General features: G+C 44.8%; 1 protein-coding gene and 1 pseudogene across 4 annotated transcripts in view; both read left to right on the plus strand.

The window, feature by feature from the left end:
* Positions 1-21,892, plus strand: part of ACTN4 (actinin, alpha 4) — an 87,575-nt gene that overhangs the window by 9,218 nt on the left and 56,465 nt on the right. The gene's annotated exons all lie outside the window — the stretch shown is intronic.
* Positions 2,349-7,875, plus strand: LOC102845668 (annotated as a pseudogene).

Below are 21,892 nucleotides of genomic sequence, written 5' to 3' on the forward strand. Positions count from 1 at the left end.
GGTAAGGTAGTGAGGGTCTTTGGGGATAGTGCTCTCAATTTTGGTATGGGCCAGAGGCTACCAAAGAAATCAAATGACTAAGTACAAACCATTTTCTGCCTCATTTCTTTATGGTGTTGATCGCACAGGCTTGGAGAGAAGTTAGACAGCACACTTTTAAGTAATAAGATAATTTCAAGTACAAGTAAGACCCATTCATAATAAATAATAATAGCATGTTAGTCTGAGCATGACTCTATTCTAAATGCTTTACGTTAATTGACTTGTATAATCCTGTGAAGCACGTGACTAGAAATATGAAGAATTATCACCATGGAAGGTGAACAGTACTTGCCCATGTGAGAGTGTCAAAATCTAAATCTGAAAGAGTTGGCTTTCTTTAGACACCACCCTAGTCCTGTGGAAGACCTATGAGATGGATTGACTCAGTGACAGGGCTAATGGGCGCAGGTGTGTCAGAGACAGTAAGGTTGGCTTAGGATAGAGCAGGGTTCAGAGCTGTTGTACATAAGGTCATTGTGAGTTGCAAGTGACTCCACAGCGCATAACAACAGCTACTACTGTGATCAAGAGTGACTTGGGGAGGAGAAGGCAGGTAGATGGTAGATGGAGAGGGAGGTCATTCTGGAGAGTTGACTTTAACAGCTGTTCTCAAAAAGAAGAGGAGGAGGGACTCAAATGCACGAGGGGAAGAGTGTTCCAAGAACATTCAAGCATGGAGGCTTTGAGGCTTGAGATTGGAGCAGTCATGGAACAAAAGGATGGCCAAGAGAGGTCAAAGCAGGGCACATGGTCAAGATGGGCATGGCCAGATCACATAGAGCTTTGTTGTCTGGAGTGGTAATGAGTCCTGGTGAACCTATATCCACAAGCCACCCCCTCTGAAACTACGGGCCAGGCACTACATGTAGTCAGAATACTGGTACTGTATCCCTTTTCTCTGAGGTTCTCTGGACAGACCAAACAAGAACTGACTTCTAAAGTGAGAACACCAGGACCTCAGAACATTAAACCAAACAAAAGCTTCAATTATCTTTGTGATCATTGTGGCAGTAGGCACCTGTGTTTGGTTAAAGCAACGGTAACTTGAATTTTGAGTTTTACAGTGCCATGTACTTTGGCTTTGTAGTGTGACTCTTAGAGAGCTTTGGTTTTACCACATGAACAAGTTCCAGCCCCCTTCAGTTCTGTCAGGAGGCTGTTTCCACCTGGTGAGATGCCACTTGCTTCACAAAACATCTTTTGTAAAAGGCTGAGCCTCCCTCTTTGAAGCAAGGAGCCAGGGAAACCTTTTTAAAAATATAGTTGGCTCTCTTCCTGGGGTCCTCCCCTTCTCTGAAAATCCTTCCATTTGTTTAGTACTTCCTCCTTGTTTCCTCTGGCCAGGTGGGCTTTAGGTCCGATTGAAAAGGAAAGACAGACTGCAGGCCAGTTTAATTGGAAGCAGCATTCAGCTCTGTGGACTGCATGGAAGCCAGGTACATGGTAGATTTCACTTGGTTCTCTATTTGAAGGTCTGGTTTGTTAAACTAGTGATGTGGCTTTTGCTCAGGGAAGAGCACACAGCTACAAGAGAGCTCTGGTTATCCTGGCTCCAAACACACAGTACCCAGTGAAGTTAAACTCGGGGGTTGTAAAATGCCAGTCTCGAATATGGATTGGGATTCTCACCACTCAACCCTTACGATGTTCAGCTTCCTCTGTCAGCAGCACACGGGAACAAATGAATGTACAGCCGTCTTGTGATGGCACATCAGAACAGCTGCTTCGGCTGGAAGAAAGTTAGTGAGCTTTTCATTCTCCAGGCAGCTAACTCTAGCTCCCTTGTTAAATCTTTGATGTTGCTGTACCGGGGAGGAGAGAGTGAGAGTGAGTGAGTGAGTGAGTGTGAGAGTGAGTGTGTGGCAGTCTCTCACTCTGTCCATCTACCCATCAATGCCTGTGTTGTTATCCCCTTAAATACCAGAATACAATTTTCCCTATAAAATTGATTTAGAATGGGAGGAAAGTGTGTGGCAAATGGAAAATGTAGCAGATTATATTGAGTCCTGTCCCGTTTTGGGGATATAGTTTCCATGGTGGGTGGCTTACACTATGAGCTGAACATGTTCCAGGCTGTGCTGAAGAGAGAGAAGCCTTTAAGGTGGGGTGAGGGTAGGAATAGGCTGTATCTTTTCTATCATGCTGCAAAGACCTGAGAAGTCCTTTGAGAGACTTCAGCTGCTACCATTTGGCCAGCAATTAGGGCCCACTGACCAAGGTGGATTTGCATTTTAGACCCAACCAGCATCGTGTGTAATATGAGTTGGGGCTTCAAGGGCCCTGGAGTGCAGCAGTCAGGTAGAAACATGACCGCCAGGGCCAGACGACAGCCTTTGCTGGGCCCCTCTGCAGAGTCGAGCTCTGCACTGAGCTTTGGGGTATGAGAGAAACCGGAGACCCGGCCCATGTTCTCACACAGCGCTCACAGAGTAGTTGGGGAGAGAGCAAAGCCACATGAGACCTCAAGAAGACATCAAGCAGTACACGGACGAGTCCACAGCACTCCAGCCGTGTGCCTGGAAAGGAGAGGAGTGAATAAGGTCAGGTGGGGTCAGTCATGGAAACATTCATAAAAGAGGTGAGTGTGCAAGAGGGATAGGCCTTTTCCACAGCTTTGGGCAGGTCTGGGGGACAAGTGTTAGCATATCCCGTGTGTGCAATTGACAATACCCCTTAATTCCTCTTGGGAACAATCCTAGCTGTTCCATTTCATGTGGAATTGTCTTTGAGGAGTTTCAGGGTGGAGGGGTGAGGTACTGTGCTATGTCTTGGCCATGCCTTAGAGTGTCTGACCAGTTAGACTCCAGATTTTTAATCTGTGTCCATTCACACAGTCCTGTCATGTTAATAATTAGATAGAGAGTGGGCTAGGCTCCTCTGCCCAAGTGGAAGTCTGCTGGACTCTGCCTCCTGAGGCATTTACTTTCAGCTTACTGATCATTTCAAGAGGAGAAAAGGAGAGCGACTGCTTTCTGAGATCCACAGGTCCTTTCAGCCCTCCACTGGTGACCCCTCGGAGTGTGTGGTGATGAATGCCACCTCTGAATCCAGATGACCTTTTCTCCTCTCAAACTGGAAATGGTATTGAGATCACACAAGTGAATGGCATCCACTCCTAACAGGCTGGCCGCTTTGGCTTTCCACAGTTAATATGCTGTTTCTGGAATGAGGTATAGCTTTAGGAGTTCGCTCTTGCTGGCAAGCTAAGGTTCTAGGTACTATTTTTCAAATGCCATAGAGCTGGCTTCTCATACTAAGAAATACTCCATTGTGTTGGGGTGGGGAAGAGACTAAACCCAGAACTTGGACAGATGCTCATCGCCAAGTGTCTGACTCAGATACTATAATGCCCTTAATGTGCTTTCCCCAAACTGATGTTCTGACCCCCCTGCAAACTGCAAGCTTACCCTGGGTAGCTAGCCCATGCTTCTTATTTTGTGTGGTTTCAGGTTGGAATCCCCCCACCCCCTGCCCTCCACCTTCAGGTGATGAATGAGAGGTACGCTATAGTTGAAGTCATGTAAGGAAGCAGTGGCTGCCATCCAGCAGCACCCGCTGCCATTGGTAGTTTTGCCACAGAAAAGTTGGCTGGAAGTGGTGAAGATGGCAAATGTCACCTGGATTGAGCTGGTTTCTAAAGCTTGGGCACTGAAGCACAGCTTGTATTCTCACAGAGGGAGGGCTGCAAGTATCTGCAGAGCCAGGGTCTCCCTGACAGTCCTTGGGAGAGGGCTCCTAAACAAAGAGAGAAGAGGCTCCGTCCTTTTGAGAGACAGAGGTGTAGGGGAAAGAATCATTTTTAGTGGAGAGAGTCTGAGACTCATTAGTTGTTGAGGAATGTATTGCTTCTCTCCCACTTTGTGGATGGTTAATAGGGGGAGAAGTTGCAGAAAATTCAGGGTTAGAAACCTGCTTGCCTGAAAGCAAATGCTGGGAGGAGGCACCTGCTCAGTCAGCGGGTTAGTCGATAGCACCCAGCCTCCCCACTAAATAATAACAGGCAGCTCAGATGTCACTGGGATTCAGCCTGTCTCCTGTCCTCAGCAGCTGCTGTCCTGGGGAAAGGGTGTCAAGAGAACTGAAGCTTCTGTGGGAGGGTGCCTCTGGCACCCCCATTTCTGTACTTGATTTTGGCAGCGGGACCAAGAAGGAGTGAAAGGAGTGGGAAGGGCAGACCTGGGAGTGTGACAGAGCTCAAGCCGCCATGATGGATCATGAGAGGATCCATCTCCAGGATAATTCTGACGAGTAAAGGAGCTAGTGTGGAGCCCTTTGCCGGATGCTGGGGCTACTTTTACGTTCTAAGTGCTCAGTAAATGCAGTTTCTCAACATTATTTGAATGACTCACTATCCTGCATCCAGGTGTGTTCTGCTGTCAGAGTCTCCTCTTCACAAGGGTTGAAAGCGCCCAGTGACGTGTGCTGCTCAGTAGAAAATCAGACATATGCCCCCTTTCCCGAAGTTTTCCTCCTGGGAGCTCTCAATCCTACAGGCAGCCAGCAGCTTCAGAGCGGCATCCTCCTTCAAATGGCAGTATGCACTTGAGCTGCAAGTGATAGAATGTAGTCAGTCCTCTCCCAGCCTGTGTCCATCTGGGCCTCATTATCTGGAAGGTTGCTCCTTGTTTCAGAGTTCTGAGCCTTGAACAGTTTTATGTCTGCATGAGCCAGAGACAGTGCCAGGAAGACATTTTCATAAGTAATTCTGCTTGTTATTAGTTTTGGTATTAGGGGACTTTTTCCCTGGGTCCGGTTCTTTCCCTATTTTTATTCCTTCTTAAAGAAAACAAACAAGTAAGCAGACCCACCCCAAACAAAAAATAAAACCCCTTATCGACTCAATCCAGAGTGTGGGTGCCTTTTTTTTTTAAGTAAGTCATGTAGAAACAGATGGACTTCCCCCTGATCACCCCAAAATGCCTGCTCAGAAATGCCATCAGACAGAGCCTTGAGGTCCCCTAGAGCCTGTGCCCAGTTGCTGACCCTGAAAGTCAGACATTTTTTAAATCTTAGAAAAGCAGCCTCAGCCTGCCTTTCTCTGTGGTGCTTCTCACGCCTGCAGCTCTGTCATCTTCCTCCTTCCTCCCACTGCCCCCCCCCTTTCCTGGGGTCACTTCCTGATGCCATTCCTCAGCTTAGCCCCTATCCCCCCTAAAACCAATCAGATTCACAACCTAATAAGGCAAAAGAATGAGGAGAATGTCCGCCTCCCAGCCTCTCCCTTAATGGCACAGGCCTGCAGCAAATTTGGAAAATGTTACAATGGAGTGACAACGGACTGGGGGGGTGGGGAAGAGGGGCAGGACTGGGTGGTGGGGGGGGAGGGGGCTGGCCGCACTGCCCAGTATTGGCAGCAACAGGAACCTTGCAGGAGGTTCTTGGCCACCCGGTTTGTGTGTTCCAAATCAGGCTGCTGACACTACTCTTAACACCAAAAAAGTATGGAAAGTAACAGCCTGAGTCAGCCGCCCCTCTAGTTGGGATTTGTATGACAGGAGAACACAAAGTACCAACATGAAAAGTCCATAGTGGGAGCCAGCCCAGAGAAATCTCCCCTTCAACACAACTGGGACATTGCAAATCTGAAGTTTGCCTCTGAGATGAGCAGTTTTCTTCCTCTTGCGTGTGCCAGGGTTAAATTAGCCTGGGTGTTAATTAAAACTTGTCAACACTTGGAGTGGGGCCCTAGAAACATGTCACCCCTCCTACATCATTATCCAGGGCAAATCAACCCTCTCTAAAGCAGTTTCCTTCCTTGACTTAGGGAGGAATGGGGAAAGGAGACCCTCTCTGCTGGGCTGTTCTGGAGGAAGGGAGCTGGCTGATCAAACCACCTCTGCTTTCTCATGTCACACAGAGATGAGTCTAAGTGCTTGGGGGCGGGGAGTGAAGCAGGAGGACCCAGAGTTAAGGATGTGCTGGACTTTTCAGATTGCTAATGAGCGGCAAGCGTGATGAGGTCATCCGTAAATAGATCTCATTCTTTAGCAGTAATTAAGGTGCTCATTAAGGTTTTTTGGTGTTTGCTTTTTTTTTAAAGGAAAAAACACAAAATGCCTTTGTTTTGACTTGACAGGAATGTGCAGAATAGGCCGGGACTCAAGGCACAGGGTCCTTCCTGTCTTAAGAACCTTTACAGGAAATTCACAGAAAACGGTATTGGTGATCCTGCCAAGAAGCCAAACCTGGGCTTATGTCATTGTTTGAAGTTGCCACCACCAAGCTTCTGGCCTTTGGCGAGGAGAGTTGGTGGGATTAAAAAGTCTCTGTTGGTGTGTATATATCTAAAACAGGCATAGCATATAAGAAACTGGGTGAGAGAATTTACAAATCGCAGGCCTTTGAAATAGTCTTTGCTTTTCTAAATTAAAAAAAAAAACCCAACAAAAAAACCTTTCTATGTTTTGCACCTCAAAATGTTGGTGCTTTTTGGGAATAAATCTTTTCTGAGCTGTTTCCCATTTAGTGCTTTTTTTGGTAACTGGCAGTTAAAGTCTTGGATTAGTGGCCCACAAGACAGAGTGTTAAGTTAGGCATGAGATAAATGCTAGTTGCTTTTCGGAGTCCAGGAACTTCCATCAAGAATAAATATGGAAACTGAAGATGTAGTGACTAATTAACTTTATCTGTTTCTTCCACAAAAAGCATTTTTGAGAAACACCCAATATTAGTTGGTTGGCATTTCTACGCTGCCTCCAGGAACTGTATCTCTGAAAAAAAGGACCAACTTTGCATCTTTTCTTCTGGCTGGAAGTTTAACAGAGATGCATAAATACAATCTTAAATTGAAAACAAAAATACTCAACCTAGCCCTGCATGAAGACATTAATGCAAAATATGCAAGCTGGCTTACTATTTATAAGGCAGAAGGCAGTCATAGGAGGATTCAGGCCTGGTTAAAGAGAGTCATTTGAGGTGCCTGTTCCTGACAATTCCAAATAAACTTTGGGTGATTTACTCAGATGAAGTTGTAATGTGGTGTCTTCTTTCCTGCTTTACACAGTCCAATTTCTTGATGGAACCATTTGGCCTCTTGAAATGCTAATGTAGGATCAGGATACAATTTAGAGTGCCTACACCCCCGCCCCCACTTACATCCTAGAAGTTTTAGAAAGACATTTGAGGATTAAACAGAAGAGCCATGTAAATTCCTGTAGTGCCTATCCTGTAATCTGTTAAGGCGCTTCTTTTTGTTTTCATTTTAACTAACATTTACGCAGCCCTAGTGCATAATATATCCAACCGTTAACTAAAAGATTGGCTTTTGACTCTACCAGGTGCTTGTGGGAAACCTGGCTATGAATCAGAGCTGATTGGACAATTGTAATATTTTAGTGTCTAAGTAGTCTGAGTTAAGAGTGAGAAAGAAAACCAAAACCAACTCCGCCTCACCCTCGAAGCAGCCATATTCTGGAAGAATTGTTGGACAGGCAGCTTTTCTGTTTTTGCCGTTGCCAAGGTCACACGTGCGAAGCCTACCTGCTCTGCCCACTACCACTGTCAAGGTGCATTATATAGCCTCCTGGCTGCCCTCAGGGGCAGTTCCTTCTCCAGCTCCGAGGACATCAAGACTATTCTGGACAGTGGGGGCATCGAGGCTGATCGGCTCAACAAGGTCATCAGTGAGCGGAGCAGGAAGAACATTGAAGATGTCGTTGCCCAGGGCATCAGCAAACTTGCCAGCATGCCTGCTGGTGGCGCAGTGACCGCCTCCGCAGCTCCTAGCTCTGCAGTTCCTGTTGCTGGCTCTGCGCCATTTGGGGCAGAAGAGAAGGAGGAGGAGGAGGAGTCGAAGAAGTTAGATGAGACATTGGCTTTGGCTTGTTTGACTGAGTCCCCTCCCTACAAATAAAGCCTTTTTATATCTCAAAAAAGGGGGGGGGGCAAATATTAGGGTAACATACGTGTTAACGTACAACCTTGTTGTTGGTTTATTGGCTGCTCACCTACTTTAATAGGCCCATTGTCATAGTTTTTCTGATTAGAAAGGATCTTCCCAACATGGTATGCGTATCTGGGAACTCAGTTCAGGGCCACTTCCTTTATCAGTCAGCCTTTAGGTGTTTAGTCCTTGATGTGTGAGAAGTTACCTGGGGTTCCAGCATTTTCTAAGACCTTGCCTGGGACCCAGTTTTGGAAAGAGGTGGCAGATCCATGCACTTTTTGGTCAAGGAAACCACTTTCCAGTTGGCTTCCATCAGTGGCATCACTAGAGTTTCAGTGTGGGAAAAAGCTTAGATGGTTTGGAGTGCATAGGTAAGATATAGGGGACTTACCTTGACCTGAAAAACCAAACCAAATCAAACAAAAAAAATCCAACTTACTGTTGTTGTCAAATGGATTCCAGCTCACAGTAACCAACTTCAGGATTGAGTAGAACCGACCCTATAGGGTTCCAAAGGCTATAAATATGCATTAGATTGCACCATCCTTTTCCTGTTGAGCTGTTGGCGCATTTGAATTATCCACCAATTAGTTGGCAGCTGAGCTTTTTTTTTGTTTTGTTTTTGTTTTTTTCTTTCTATAATTATATTTTATTAATTTTCATAAACATTTACAGAGATTTTGGGCTTCCACTCATTCATTGTTGCACTGGCAGCTGAGCGTTTTAACCACTGAGTTACTGGTACTCCTTTTGAGCACTTGTTAGGTGCTGTTGACCTTTTGAATAGCCATCCTGAAACTTGCCCCATCCTGTGCCATTCTCCTCATCTTAGGCACTGGAGTCCATTGCTGAAGTCGTAGTGTCATTCTATCTCCTTGGGGGTCTTCCTCTCCTTCGTTGACACCCCCCCCCTTTTCCATCAGCCTGATGTCTCCTCCTAAGGAATAGCCTCGCCAAGCTACATATACAAAGTATGAAAGAAGCAGCTTCGGCATCCTTGCCTCCAAGAAGCACTCTTGCCTCACCCTCTCCAGGACATATCTGTTCCTCTGGCAGTCCATGGGATATTCAGTACTCTTCTCCAGCACCACACCTCAGAACTCAAGTTGTTCTTTTTTTTTTAATCCAATATTTGTACTTTTATTTACAAATATCACATAAATGGATTCTAGTTGAACCTACATGTTTTAAATCCGTTGGCTAAAAACATATTATATATTGTAAACATGGCAATATTTAATATAGTATCTAGTCTAAAATATTTTCAAGACATGATCATATTTGTTACAGCTGAAATGGAATTGATACATATTAGAGAATTATCAGCAGTGGTTGCTCACTTGACAACTGGGGGGCCATGGCAGGGGCCAGGGGTGACATTGTGTTATCTCAGAAACATCTTCAAAGTAAATTTAAAGATGGTCTTTGATTGGCTCAGTGTATCTTCTTTTTTCATATCCATAAACTGAACTTTAAAAGATCAGTTTAGGATTCCTGGGGAAAGAGTGTCTATTGTTGAAGACTTTTTTTTTTTTTTAAAGAAAACCAAAACAAAACATAAAAACCCTGCAAAATAAACTTACTGGAAGAGGGACTTGTGAGTGGAGTCCATTGGCCATCAGTCCTGCTTCAGCAGCAGCTGCCTCTTCCAGGCCTCCTTAAAGTAAACTAGCCATTGATAGCTGAGGACTAGGAAAATGCAGTTCAGCACATATGTGGTGATGCAGATGAGCCAAAACTCCTTGAGCACAAAGAACAGAATGGAGTCCAGGTACAGTGAGCCCACGACAGATGCATGGAGGATGTCATGAGGGTCAAGGCGGTGACCATGCTGGCTATCATGCCAGGTAATAATTGTAGAATAGAAAATATAAGTCCAAAGACACTGTTTGGCTGGTTTAATACACCATCCTTTCCAAAAATGGAACCCAAAAGATCAAATCCTCGGCCCCATCTGGAGGCCAGGGTGGTGGAGCATTTACCCAGGGGTCCAGGTCACAGAGGGCCAGTGCTCAGGGCCCCGTTCCCACTCGTGCTCCATGTAGTAGTTGGAGATAGAGAGCAGGATCCAGTGGCAGGCTGTCCCACTCCCACCCAGGCACTGACACTCAGCAGGACAGGTGCCATCTCCCTTCCTCCTCACCCCGCTGCCCTTCAGGCCTGACCCAGCCACTGCCACTGCCACTGCCACTGCCTCCGCCTCAAGCCTTATTCATGGTCCTGCTCTTTGATGCATAGCAGGTCATTAAGAAGACCTAAATCAGGTGTACCATAGTCTTCAAACCAACAACATTGCCCTTCAGAATTTTGGAGAGGTCCCTGACTTAAGACTTGCCCAGTGCAGTATGTTTCCTGGTGTCCTGACTGCTAGTACCAAGCGTGTTATTTTTGATCCAACAAGATGAAATCACTGACAGTTTCAGTCTTTTCTCCATCTATCCTAGTGTTGACTGTTGGACACTTAGATTGTGTTTATTTTGTGGGCAGCGAGGAGAGGGCTTAGTGCAACTCATTGGAGGTAGGGTGGTTAAGGCTTCAACTGTTCATTGCCTAGGAAGGTGGGCTGCCTTTCAGTTGTTCCAGCTGATGGCTTGCTTCAGGTGTTATGTGGTTCAGTTGTATGTGGTGAACAGTTGTTTTTGGTGACTGTTAGGAAACAGCCCAGTGTAATCTCACTTTTTTGGTTGTTGACAATAAACAAAGCAGAATCTACATCAATGGAAAGTTTCTGCACTTACAATTTATATTTTTAAGCTATTTTAACCATTTTCACGCTCTGAGTTTTTCCTCTTTTTAAGATCGCTGCCTCTGTTGAATAAGGTTCTAGGTAAGATTTTGAGTTAGCACCTCTTTTTGCTCTGCTGTACACAGTACCAGAATAGACAGTCTCATGATTGAAGCCTTGGGATTTTGTGTTTTTTTTGTGATACTTTGGAAATCAATTATTGGAAAACTGGCTCACAAGCAAAAAAAAGTCTCACTAGGTAGCTTGAAGCAAGAGTTTGGGAAGGAGGGAAAGGTATTTGCAGCCCAGCCAAGAATCCTAAGGCTTAGTTTCAATGTGTGGAAACTTGAGGACTTTCTGATCTTTAGTGGAAATTGCTGTTCACTCTTAGTCTTGTGGGAAAGTGTTGGCAGCTGAAAGGGCTTGTTCCTTGGGCCCGCAGAGCCGGTATGTATGGTTTTCTAACATTTTCCTAACCACACTTTTCTTCTCCACTTACCTCATTTCATTCTCCTTCTGTTGTTTTTACATGCCATCAAATTGCTTGTGACTCATAGCGACCCTATGTACATTAGCTCTGACCTCTGCCCTATCCTGTGTCAATCTCATCATCTCTAACAGACCTTATCCATTTTTCCTGTCACTGAGTCAGTCCTTCTTATCTGGGGTCTTCCAGTCCTGCGCTATCCCTCCGCCCTTCCAAGCATGATACCCTTCTCCAAGGACTGGTCCCTCCTGACAACATGCCCAAAGTATATGAGATGGAATCTCAAAATTCTTACATCCAGGGAGCATGGTTTCACCCTTTCCAGGACAGACCTGTTTGTTTCCCTGGCAGTCCATGGTATGTTCATCACTCTCTTCCAGTACCACAACCTAAAGGCATTGATCCTTCTATCTTCCTTAGTTATTATTGTCCATCTCTCAGATGCATAGCAAGTACTTGTGAAGACCATAGTCTGGATCAGGCACGCCTTAGTCTCCAGACTGATATTATTGCGCTTCAGTACTCTAGAGCAGTCCCTGACAGCAGACTTTTTCCAATGCAATTCATCTTTTGATTTCCTGACTGCTGGTGTTGATAGTGGAACCAAACAGGCTGAATTTATCAATAATCTCAATCTCATCTCTGTCTAACATGAAGCTGCTGTTTGGCCCAGTGGTGGGAATCTCTGTTTTCTTGATGTTGTGCTTCAATCCATATTAAGACTACAGTCCTTGACCTTCTGCAGCAAACTCATGTCCTCCTCAGTTTTAATAAACAAGGTTGTCATTTACATAATGCAGATTGTTGATGAGTCTTCCTTCAATCCGGATGCCACATTCCTCATAGAGTCCAGCCTCCTGAATGATCTCTTCTGCATATAATTTGAAAAGGTATGGAGATAACATGCATCCCTTACACACACCTTTCCTGATCCTGAACTATGGTGTGACTACTGCTTCCTGGTCAAGTATGGTTTCGCATGAGCACAATCAAATGTTCTGGGATCCTTATTCTTCTCAAGGTTAGCCACAATTTGTTGAGATCCACACAGTTACATGTCCTTGCATAGTTAATGAAACACAGACACTCCTGGTATTCTCTGCTTTTGGCCAAGATCCAGCTAATGTTGGTTCTGTTTCCTAGAGCTATGATGTACCTCAGCCTCCTGGCCTCACCATTTAAATGGAATGCCTGCAAAGATTGTCTCCTAGCTGCCGGCCCCCCTCCCCAAATTTGATGTTTCTTCTCTTGAGTAGATCTGTAACACCCCCTGAAGCTGGGGCATGTTGATGATGAGGTATAGGTTGAAGGAAGCTAGAAATTGAGCTTGGTCTGCTCCACTCCTTGTTGCTTTTCAGTTAAGTCAGGACAACTGCTCAGCCTTGGCATGTGTCCTGTCATTCAGGATAATTAGTCATCTGAGGAATAACTTCAGGGAAATGTCTTTGAAGGCTCCTGGTTTTCATCTCCTGGAATTGAATGGCTGTGGTCTTCAGAGAGAGCCGATGACAAAAACAAGTGAAGTTGTCTGGGTGCAAATTGAACAGCCACTCTTTAATTTGTGACCAGGTAAGAATGGGAGTTTGGACTTTTCCAAGAAGTTGGAAATCTAGATTTATATGGCAGTTAATGAAACCTGAAAAAAGCAAACACGCAGGCCATACATAATAGAGACTTGGGCCTGTGTATAGTCTTGATCTGACTCGTGCTTCTCCTGTGTTGGTGTTATGTGCCGTCGAATCAGAACTGACTCAGCGGACCCTCCAGTGGATTTTCAGAGGCTCTATTTTGCATAGGTGGAGATTGCCTATCTTTCTCCCAAGAAGCAGCTAATAAGTTTGAACTGAATGCTTTCAGGTTGGCAGTGCAGCTATTTACCACTAGGCCACCAGCGTTTCTCCTTTAATTGCTGCTTAGTCCTCTTACTGGGAGAGAGAAAATGCAGACCACTCTGACTAAAGTTGAATGGGGAGGTGGGGGGAGAAAGACTAATGTTAAATGCCCTTTTCCATCATCTGGATCCGTCTCATTTTGCCAGAACCATAGAATTGATTAAAAAAAACCAAACAAACACAAGAACACAACACCAACCCACCAAAAAACCAAAACCAAAACAAAACCAACCCCCAAACCAAAACAAGCCTACAACAAAACAAAAACCCAAAACATATCCAAACCAAAAACCTTTTATTTTTGGCATTTGGCTTCATGTTTCTGTGAACAGAAATAGTTGGAAAATTGTTTGACTTTGGGAATCCCCAAACAACACTTTTATACAGAAACAGCTATTCTGCAACAAAATAACCTGGTGAACAGTGCCAACCATCGAAATAACAACAGTTCAAAATATGCACCCCAGTGACTGTTGTATGGAAATACTTCAGGATTTTACATTTAAATTTGGCTTCTGGAAGATACTGGCTATCTTGGTTTTGTGAAAGTTCAATTCTTTTTTTTTTTTTTTTTTTAAATTATTTTTTTTGTGTGTGTGAGTGTACTGTCAAATCAGATCTGGTACAGGAGGAGATTGTTCCTCCTTCCTCGGCAGAGCATCTGGTGGATTCGAACCGTGCGCTTCTGGGATTGTAGTTGCAGCTCCTTGCCACTAGGCCACCAGAGCTCCCCGAAAGTTCAATTCTAAGAGAGTAGTACTCCCTGCCCAGTGCCTGTGAATGGAAAAACTAGTGCTTGTGCTACAGATTGATGAGAGAGCTGATGGGCTTCTAAAGGAAAAAGGGTGTGTGTGAGAGGATAGAGAAGGCGTGACTTTTTAAAAATACATTTATGTTTTAGTTAAATAGGCCTGAATATCTAAAAAGGTATGTATGCTGTTGTAGGTAGCATGCAGTCCACCGTAGGAACCACCCTGCCCTATTCCGCACCGTCCTTGTGATCTCTGCCGGCTTTGGGTCATTCCAACTTGTTGAAGATTTTCTTTGCTTTCTCTGATCCTCTCCTTTTCCAGGACTGACCCATTCTTGAACAGTAGGTGAGATGCCCAAAGTTTATGTGATGAAGTATCACCATCCTTTTAAGGGAGCACTTCAGCTCTTCCAAGACAGATGATGTGTATGTTCTTTTGGCAGTCCATGGTATATTCAGTACTTTCTACCAAAACCAAATGATACATAAACTGGGGTGAGGATAGGGGTAGGGGTTAACGCTTTGCTTTTGAGTTGAGTTGGTTTGACTCATAATTGACCCTCTAGTGAGTGGGTTTTCAGTTGCACAGAGGAAGATTGCTTGTCTTTCTAGTGAATTTGAATTACCTCCCTTTCAATTGACAGTGCAGCTTCTTAGTCCACCAAAGCTTCCTAAAAGGTTTATCATTAGGCATGAGGGATATGTAAAGAAAAGCCATCTTGAGATAATCACTATATCCACATTGTTGTTTTGTGCCATCAAGTCGGAACCCACCCATAGTTGGCCCTCCAGCAGGTTTTCAGAGACAGTAAATTGGATAGGAGAAGATTGTCCATCCTTCTGTGGAGGAGCTGGGGCATTAGAACTGTGGGCCTTGGGATTGCAGAGCAGTTTCTTTAGGCCACAGGTAGCTCCCCTGATCTTGTTACTATGGACATCCAACTTTTTTTTTTTTTTTTTTGTCTTAGGAAGTATTTTGGATATGAATTCTGTCAGGTTAGCCAGGTTGATGGGTGTTCAGAATTTATTCCATATACATGCTTCCTCTTCTCTTTACCTAATGGTTTGGGGAGGAGGGGGGGTTCTGTAAAGTGTAACAGATACTTCACTAATAACATCTTGTTTTGAGTTTTACAATAACAGGTAAGAAACAGTAGGTATATTCAACTACATGTTAGGATATTTCCTCATTGCTCCCAGACTATTTTTTGACTCAGTTTCTCTTTCACTTTAATAAAAGACAGCGTCCATTGATGACTAGTTGGATTATCTCTGTATTTGCAGGTCTTGTTGCATACATGTGATTGAGTTTATTGTTGAGAATGGACACCCAACTTTGACTGTGACAAATAACACTTAGTTCATGATGACTTGGTGGTCTGTGGTTCAGAGTGTTACTTTCCACCAAGGGTCAGTATAGGTCAAACTGTTGCTCAGAAGACTAATAAATCTATTGCTCACTTATCAATGATCTCCTTATCCCAGATTCCATATTTATAACAACAGTAAAAAAACCTGTCCATTTTGCACATTAATGATGTACATTTGGCAGGAGCAGATTAGTTGAGAATAATGATGGCTGTGATGGTGACGTTATAAACTGGCTGAACTAAGATTCTCTGTGGTTTGATGATGATGTAATTTGGCAGTTAGCTTGATGCAGTTATCCTCCATTTTCACATAAAGCTCATTTCTCTCTAACACCTGGTCTTTAGAACCCAACCATGTTGGTGACTAGTTGGTGTCCTTATTTGCAGAGGATGACAGGCATGTCCTTCAAAACCCTAATGCTTTGTGCTGTTTAGTTAAATTTGGTGGGAGGTAAAGAGTGAATGAAAACAAAATGGAAAAGAATGAGAGAGGAAACAATGCAAACGTGTTGGTAAAGATAGAAATAAAATAGTACTTTAATAAATTGCTGGTGAGAGTTAAAATTGGTACTTTGGAAAACCTGTTGGCAGAATCCACTAAAGCCATATATACTAATTTTATCCACCCCTACAATTGTACTCCTATCTAGATATGCACAGCAGAAATGCATACATGTCTGCAGCAAAATGCATATACTAGAAACAAATGCAAAAACCATAAACTCTTCTTTGAAGCTTGTCTCTGAAGAACTTGTGTAATTTCTTTCTAACCTCTTCATTGCGTCCCCTTACTAATTGGATTGATAGCCATTTGGAGCTATCTGAGAAAAGCCAGGAAATGCTCCATAAAGGCATTGCTTTGACACTTGTTTGGGTATTTCCTGGCTTGCTTGTTTTCTCAAAGCTGGCCTTGAGTTCTTAGATGTTGTTTTTGTGTCTAGAAATAGCTGGAGGCAAAGTGGATGCAATACTTCACATTCCTAGTGGATGGAGACCCTTCAAGGGAAAGGGCTTTCTCCCCAAGAAAGAAGCTGAACAGAGAAGACCTAGTCTTGTATGCTGGCCTTTCAATTTATTTTAGCAATTACAAAAAGTTTGTAGCTCTCCATGAGTTTGCAGCTCAAGATACATATAAGTGGCACTGAGTAGATCCAGTGAGTGGACTATGACAACATATATATGGGGCCACATAAGGGTACATTTGTTACAGGAGGTTTTCCTTTATGATTTGTGTCTTTGTGCTTGGATTTAATGAATAGGAATTGGAGAAGGAAGGACACTTGAAATTGGAGGGGAAAGAGAGGGAGCAGTGGCACGCTACAGAGGAGAAGCCCGCTCACCATTTTCAGTAGAATTTTGCCCCCATTATTGAATGGAGACAGTGGTGACATCTGGCCATCCAGCATTTATTCCACAAAACACTTGATGAGTGTGCTGTGAACAGAGTGCTGGCTAATTATGTAAACAAAAGTTACTCCTTATTCTTTTTTTTTTTTAATAATTTTAATGAACATTTACAGAGAATATGGATTTCCATTCATTCATTGCTGCACTTCTCTCTCCTTATTCTTGTCCTCATGGAGCTTACAGCCTAGTGAGGAAGAATGTTGTTGACACCTGAGCACATACAGTGTTCAGAGCAGGGCTGGGCAGTGTTTTGTACATGGAGTTTCAATGAGTCAGAGCCAACTCAGCAGCACCTAACAATAGATTTTGATAATTTCTGTGAAAGGAAAGAACAGAGCCCAGTGACCTTGCACAAGTCCCGTAACCTTCTGAAGCTTGGTCGCCTCATGTCTAAGGCAGGGATAACAATTCAGGGCTGACATGAAGAGAAGCTGAGAAGATAGATGGGAAAGTGTTACATATTTTAGCCATTGCTAGATCTATCAAGGCATTCGCAGTGGTCCATCTATGTGCTTCATAAGAGCACGGGTGCTTCTGAGTTTCCCACTATTAACCCAGTGCCTAAACAGGGACAGACATACAAGAACTCTTTGTGTAATCAATGCTTCTCACTGCAATGAGAAAAACATCCAAAATCCTCACTAGAGGTATGTTCTGGCTATTGCTATCTTTCTGGCTTAATCTCACATTGTCATTTTGGTGTGTGTTTTCCCTAAACGTGCTAAGGTCCTTCTGTCTGGAATACTCTTTTCCCAGGCTGGCTCCTACCAGGTCCTGTTCCACCGCTATCCTCATAGAAAAGGTCCCCCCTGACAACTCCCAATCAACCTAAGGTTGTAAGACCCAAGGGCTTACTTATGTTTACCTAAGACCTCAGGAACGAGATGGTAGTAAAGAACTTACTCTGATGGCATATGGTCAGAGAGGAGAGGTTAAGCTCTCTGCTTCGGTAGACTCAAAGGATATCACCTTGGCATCTCAGGTTGGAGCAAGCGTTTGGCTGAAGGACATATCTGAAGTAGAATGTTAAATAGTCTTATAAAGCTGTAGAATTGAGCTGACTCCCTGGGCAAGCCTCTTGGGTTTGGTCTGACTATATATGGTTCGATTACAAAGAACAGATGATGGCTGTAGGAGTTGTTTCTGTGTTGGTGGGAAGTGCTCAGCCACATTCCTTTATAGACAAGCACAAGCTAGATAATTTTAAAATTGAAGGTCTTAAACCAGCCTGAGTCCTGGTCTGAAAATCATGTGATCTGAGTACAGCCAGCCTGGCTTAGGGTTTTGCCTTCTCCACTTTGTTGCTTTTTATTTTTAAATTGTAATTTTAATGAACATTTACAGAATAGTTGCATTTTCATTGATTCATTGTTACACATATTATTCTCTACCCCCTAGTTCACTTAAAAAAAAAATTCCTTGTTGCATAATTTCCTCCTCCCCCAGTCCACTTTGCTGTGTACCTCTAGTTCTGGAGCTGTTGTCATACAAACACTTTGTTGCTTTTTAATAAGCCTAGAAGTATCTGTGAGGAGGGAGGATGTTTGTGAACATTTTGATCTGCATTCTTAGTGGTACCTCGACTCTCTCAAGGGCTCAAGTCCATCCTGCACTGCTTTCCTGATGAAAGGTCAGCCGGATGGGCCTGACTCTCCATCGCCAGCCAAGAGGTGTCATAGTGGAAAGAGGCTGGGGCCTGCCATCAGGGGCTCCCCTGGTGCTTTGTGGGAGCACCACCAGGCCAAGCAGGGGCCCCTAGGTGGGCCCCTACTGTGTCCTGTTGTGGCTGCAGGGAAGCTGTAGATGTGGCACCTTCTCTGGTTGTGAAGCCAGAGAAACTCGGGTTTTCCTCCTGGCTCTCCTACTTCTTTCTGGGGGAATCTCAGTCAAATCCACTTCATTTTTCTCATCTACAAAATGCAGTCACTGATGTGTTTACCACAGGGTTGTCAGGATTGAGTGAAACAGTGCTATGGAGAGTGGCCCACTGTCAGCAATCAGAAAAGGGTGGGTGATTTTATTACCATTCCCCCTCCTGGGACAGGAGTGGGTGGGTTGGAGTTGATAAGAGGTCTCAGGTAATCTGGAACACAAATAGGAATGATAGAAAGATGCAGGGGGGTGTGACTAGGAAACTGTAGAAGTTAAGACAATAGAGATGTCTTATGCCTCATTTGCAACCAGCTGCTCTTTGAAGAGTGACCTTAAATTCTAGCAAGTTCATCTGCTGGATATGTAAAAGCACTGAGGTGTTTTAGGGGCCCAGGAAGTAAGATTCCTAGGAAGAAGGGGGAACCCTTTACTTACTCATGGTCTCAGACGTGGTGGTGGAAGAAGCTTCTACGGTTTGGGGTCTTACCAGTGGGAGTGTTGCTGGGCAAGTAAGCTGAGCAGCGCCCTGCCTGTGGGCTCCCAGGGTGCACGTGAGGAGGCTAGAAGAGGGATTATTGTGTCCTGCAGAACGTCACACGTGTCCTTCCTTCTGGGAAGCTTTCCACCAGGCTGGGCCTCTAGGGCCGGATGTAGAAGGTAAACAGCCTTTCTGCTCTTTACCACAGACAGGCCTGAAAAGGCCCAACTTGGTGCCTTTCATCCCAGGAAGCCCTGGGGTCCCACTGATTCTCCTGAAGCAAGCTCATTGTCCCCTACAGGAGCATAGCCGAGTGCCTTAACTCTTTGGGGCACCATTGAGAGCCTGCGGCCCAGGCACAACTGGCTGATGTCTGAGCAGCGGTCTCTTTCCTGGCCCCCTTGTGCCCACTCCAGCCCCTTCAAACCATTTTCCACACCATAGCCAAATACATGCTGCTTGAAATACTCATCAGGGGTTGCTGGGTGGCATGGGTGGCGAAGTGCTAGGTTACTGACCAAAAGACTGGCAGTTAGACCCACCCAGAAACTCCTCAGGAGAAAGACTGGGTCATGTACTTGCCCAAGGACAGAGCCTTGACACCCTCTGGGGGGCAGATCTGTGCTGCTCACGTGGGCTCACTGTGAGGTGTTGACTCAGTGTTTTGGTTTTTGGCATTTTGATTATGGTCCCTCCCTTGCTCTCATGATCATATTGGAAACCCATGAGACTAACAGAAGGCGCTTCGCTCACTCCTCCGTCCTTTTCTCCTTCTCCCATCATAGTCTCTGTGCTCCAGACACAGCAGCTGCTTCCTGATCCTGTCCTGTCCCCACACACTTCACAGACACTGGTGCCTCTGTCTGAGGTCCCCTTTACTCTGTCATTCCTTCAATTTCTCTTTACCTCCCAAAGTCGTGCTTGACCCTTCCAGACTGTAAGAGCATACTTTTTATCCCTTCTGCTTCTTTTAACTCTAGTCATACTTTGTTCTTTTCATCACCCATGAATCTGTCAAGTCCAGAGAAGCAGAAATTATCTGTCTTGTCTACTGCTGTGTCCCTGCATGTGGGACAGTGGACAGTACAGGTGCTTAGTTTAAAAAGACACTTCTATTGAGTGAATGAATGAGTAGCCAGTGGGCAGGTGGGATGGACTTCTCATCGGTCCCCTACTCATTTGCCTGTCTTCCTATGAGACTGCACTTCTGCTTGGCATGAGAACGGGAGGTTAAACCAAATCGCACCCTCGCTGTTAGGCCCATGTCTCTGTGCAGGCCAGTGGAGCCCCTTCTGAAACCTGACCACGTGTGACGCCGATGCGTGGGGAAGGTTAGAGAAGTTCGGACCCAGGGAGGCCACTGCCGTCCCGGCAGAGCTCTAGATCAGTGCCTAGTAGCTCAGATACACAAAGAAGGTGCTTTCCAAGTGGCAAGAGGAGGACACATCCCTGGCATCTGAAGAGGTGGGAAAATCATTGTTTAGAACTGAGCTGTGTATTCTTGCATTGTGCACCAGGTCCAGGGACACAGTGGCGAGTGAGGCAAAAAGACAAAGTCCCTGCCCTCTAGGTGATACATGTGGCTTAAACATTGGGAGTATTTTATATATAGATTATTTCCTATAGGCAAAATTAACTTAGTATGAGAGGAAATAAGATGTTTTGTTTCTGGAGAGAGCCAAAAATACTGAAGTCTAGTCTTGTGGGTTTTATAGGTTGTCTGCCTGCCTCCAGCCTAATTTAACTGAACACTGTACTGTGTTCAGGGCCAGCCCCACTCATCTCCATTTACTAAGCTGAGGCCGGAGGCGTTCAGTACCAGGAGAGGAAGAACAGCCTGGGCTATCTTTGGTGGCCATTGTTATTTATGGGGTATTGGCAGAGAGCTTAGTACCATGGAAAATCTAGAGAAAGATAGAGGATACGTGGTGTGGCTTAGCAGAATCCGATAGCTCCTCGGCTTTCACTGAGCCACGGGACCCAGGGCAGTCCTGCCATCCTTTTTCTCTCTGTTGTCTACCTTTGGCTGGGCTTTGTTTCCCATGTCTTTCCGCACCTCCTTACCTGTCAGTGGCAGGTGATCGAGGGATCAGCGACTCTCTGCTCCCCTGAGTCTTTGCCCCTGGGACCTTCTCTCTGTTTGGGATACAAAGCCTGTCTCTCCTTTTAAACATTACCTTGTTCTGCAGGAGAGGAGAATGCAGGAAAGAGATGGCTTGTTCATTTGAAGATTGTGGGGTTTGCTCAGATATGCCTTTGGATAGGGCCTGGCTTTGCCCCAGCAGCCTTTACTAGATAATGAGAAGGAAAACATAGACAGCTTAGTGGGAATTTGAAGCGTGGGGTAGCTGTGGGTGGGGGAGATTCAGTTTTTGCCTTGTCTTTCTCTGGTAGGAAAATTGTATGGGCCCTAAGCTTCTTTGATTCTATCCTGGGAAAGAGAAAAATACTTGAATATGTTTTTAAAATGCATACAAAACTTTACTTGCAGACTCCATTTTGCCACTTACTGGCCCTCCCTCAGTTTCTTTTCTCAAAGTTTCTATTGTTGGTTACTGTTGATTTTGGTAAGTAGCAAGGAGACCGACTTTCACACTGAAGCTGTTTGTGTAGCACTTCACAATTAGCTTTGGTGGGCTAACAGCGGTAAGGAGTTGCACTGCCAACTCAAAGGCACGTGGTTTGAATCTACCAGTTGGTTGTAGGGATAAAGATAGGCACTCTCTTCCCATGGGATCTGACTTGACACACATCACAACAACTTTAATCAGAATGTATCAAGTTCCTCCTTTGTTCTAGCTTCCATGTTCAGTGATGGATGGCCTTGTTGGTCCTTGCCCTCAGTTTCCTCAACCTCTCAACCACTTTGCAGTACGTGGTACTTAAAAACAAATAAAAAACAACTATGAGATATCATCTCACCCCAGTCAGAATAGCAAAATTTAACAGAACAGCAAGCAACAAATGCTGGCGAGGTTGTGGA

The sequence above is a fragment of the Elephantulus edwardii genome, unplaced genomic scaffold (assembly GCF_000299155.1).
Source record: "Elephantulus edwardii isolate Elephantulus edwardi_28Jun2011 unplaced genomic scaffold, EleEdw1.0 scaffold00266, whole genome shotgun sequence".
NCBI classification, from domain to species: Eukaryota; Metazoa; Chordata; class Mammalia; order Macroscelidea; family Macroscelididae; genus Elephantulus; species Elephantulus edwardii.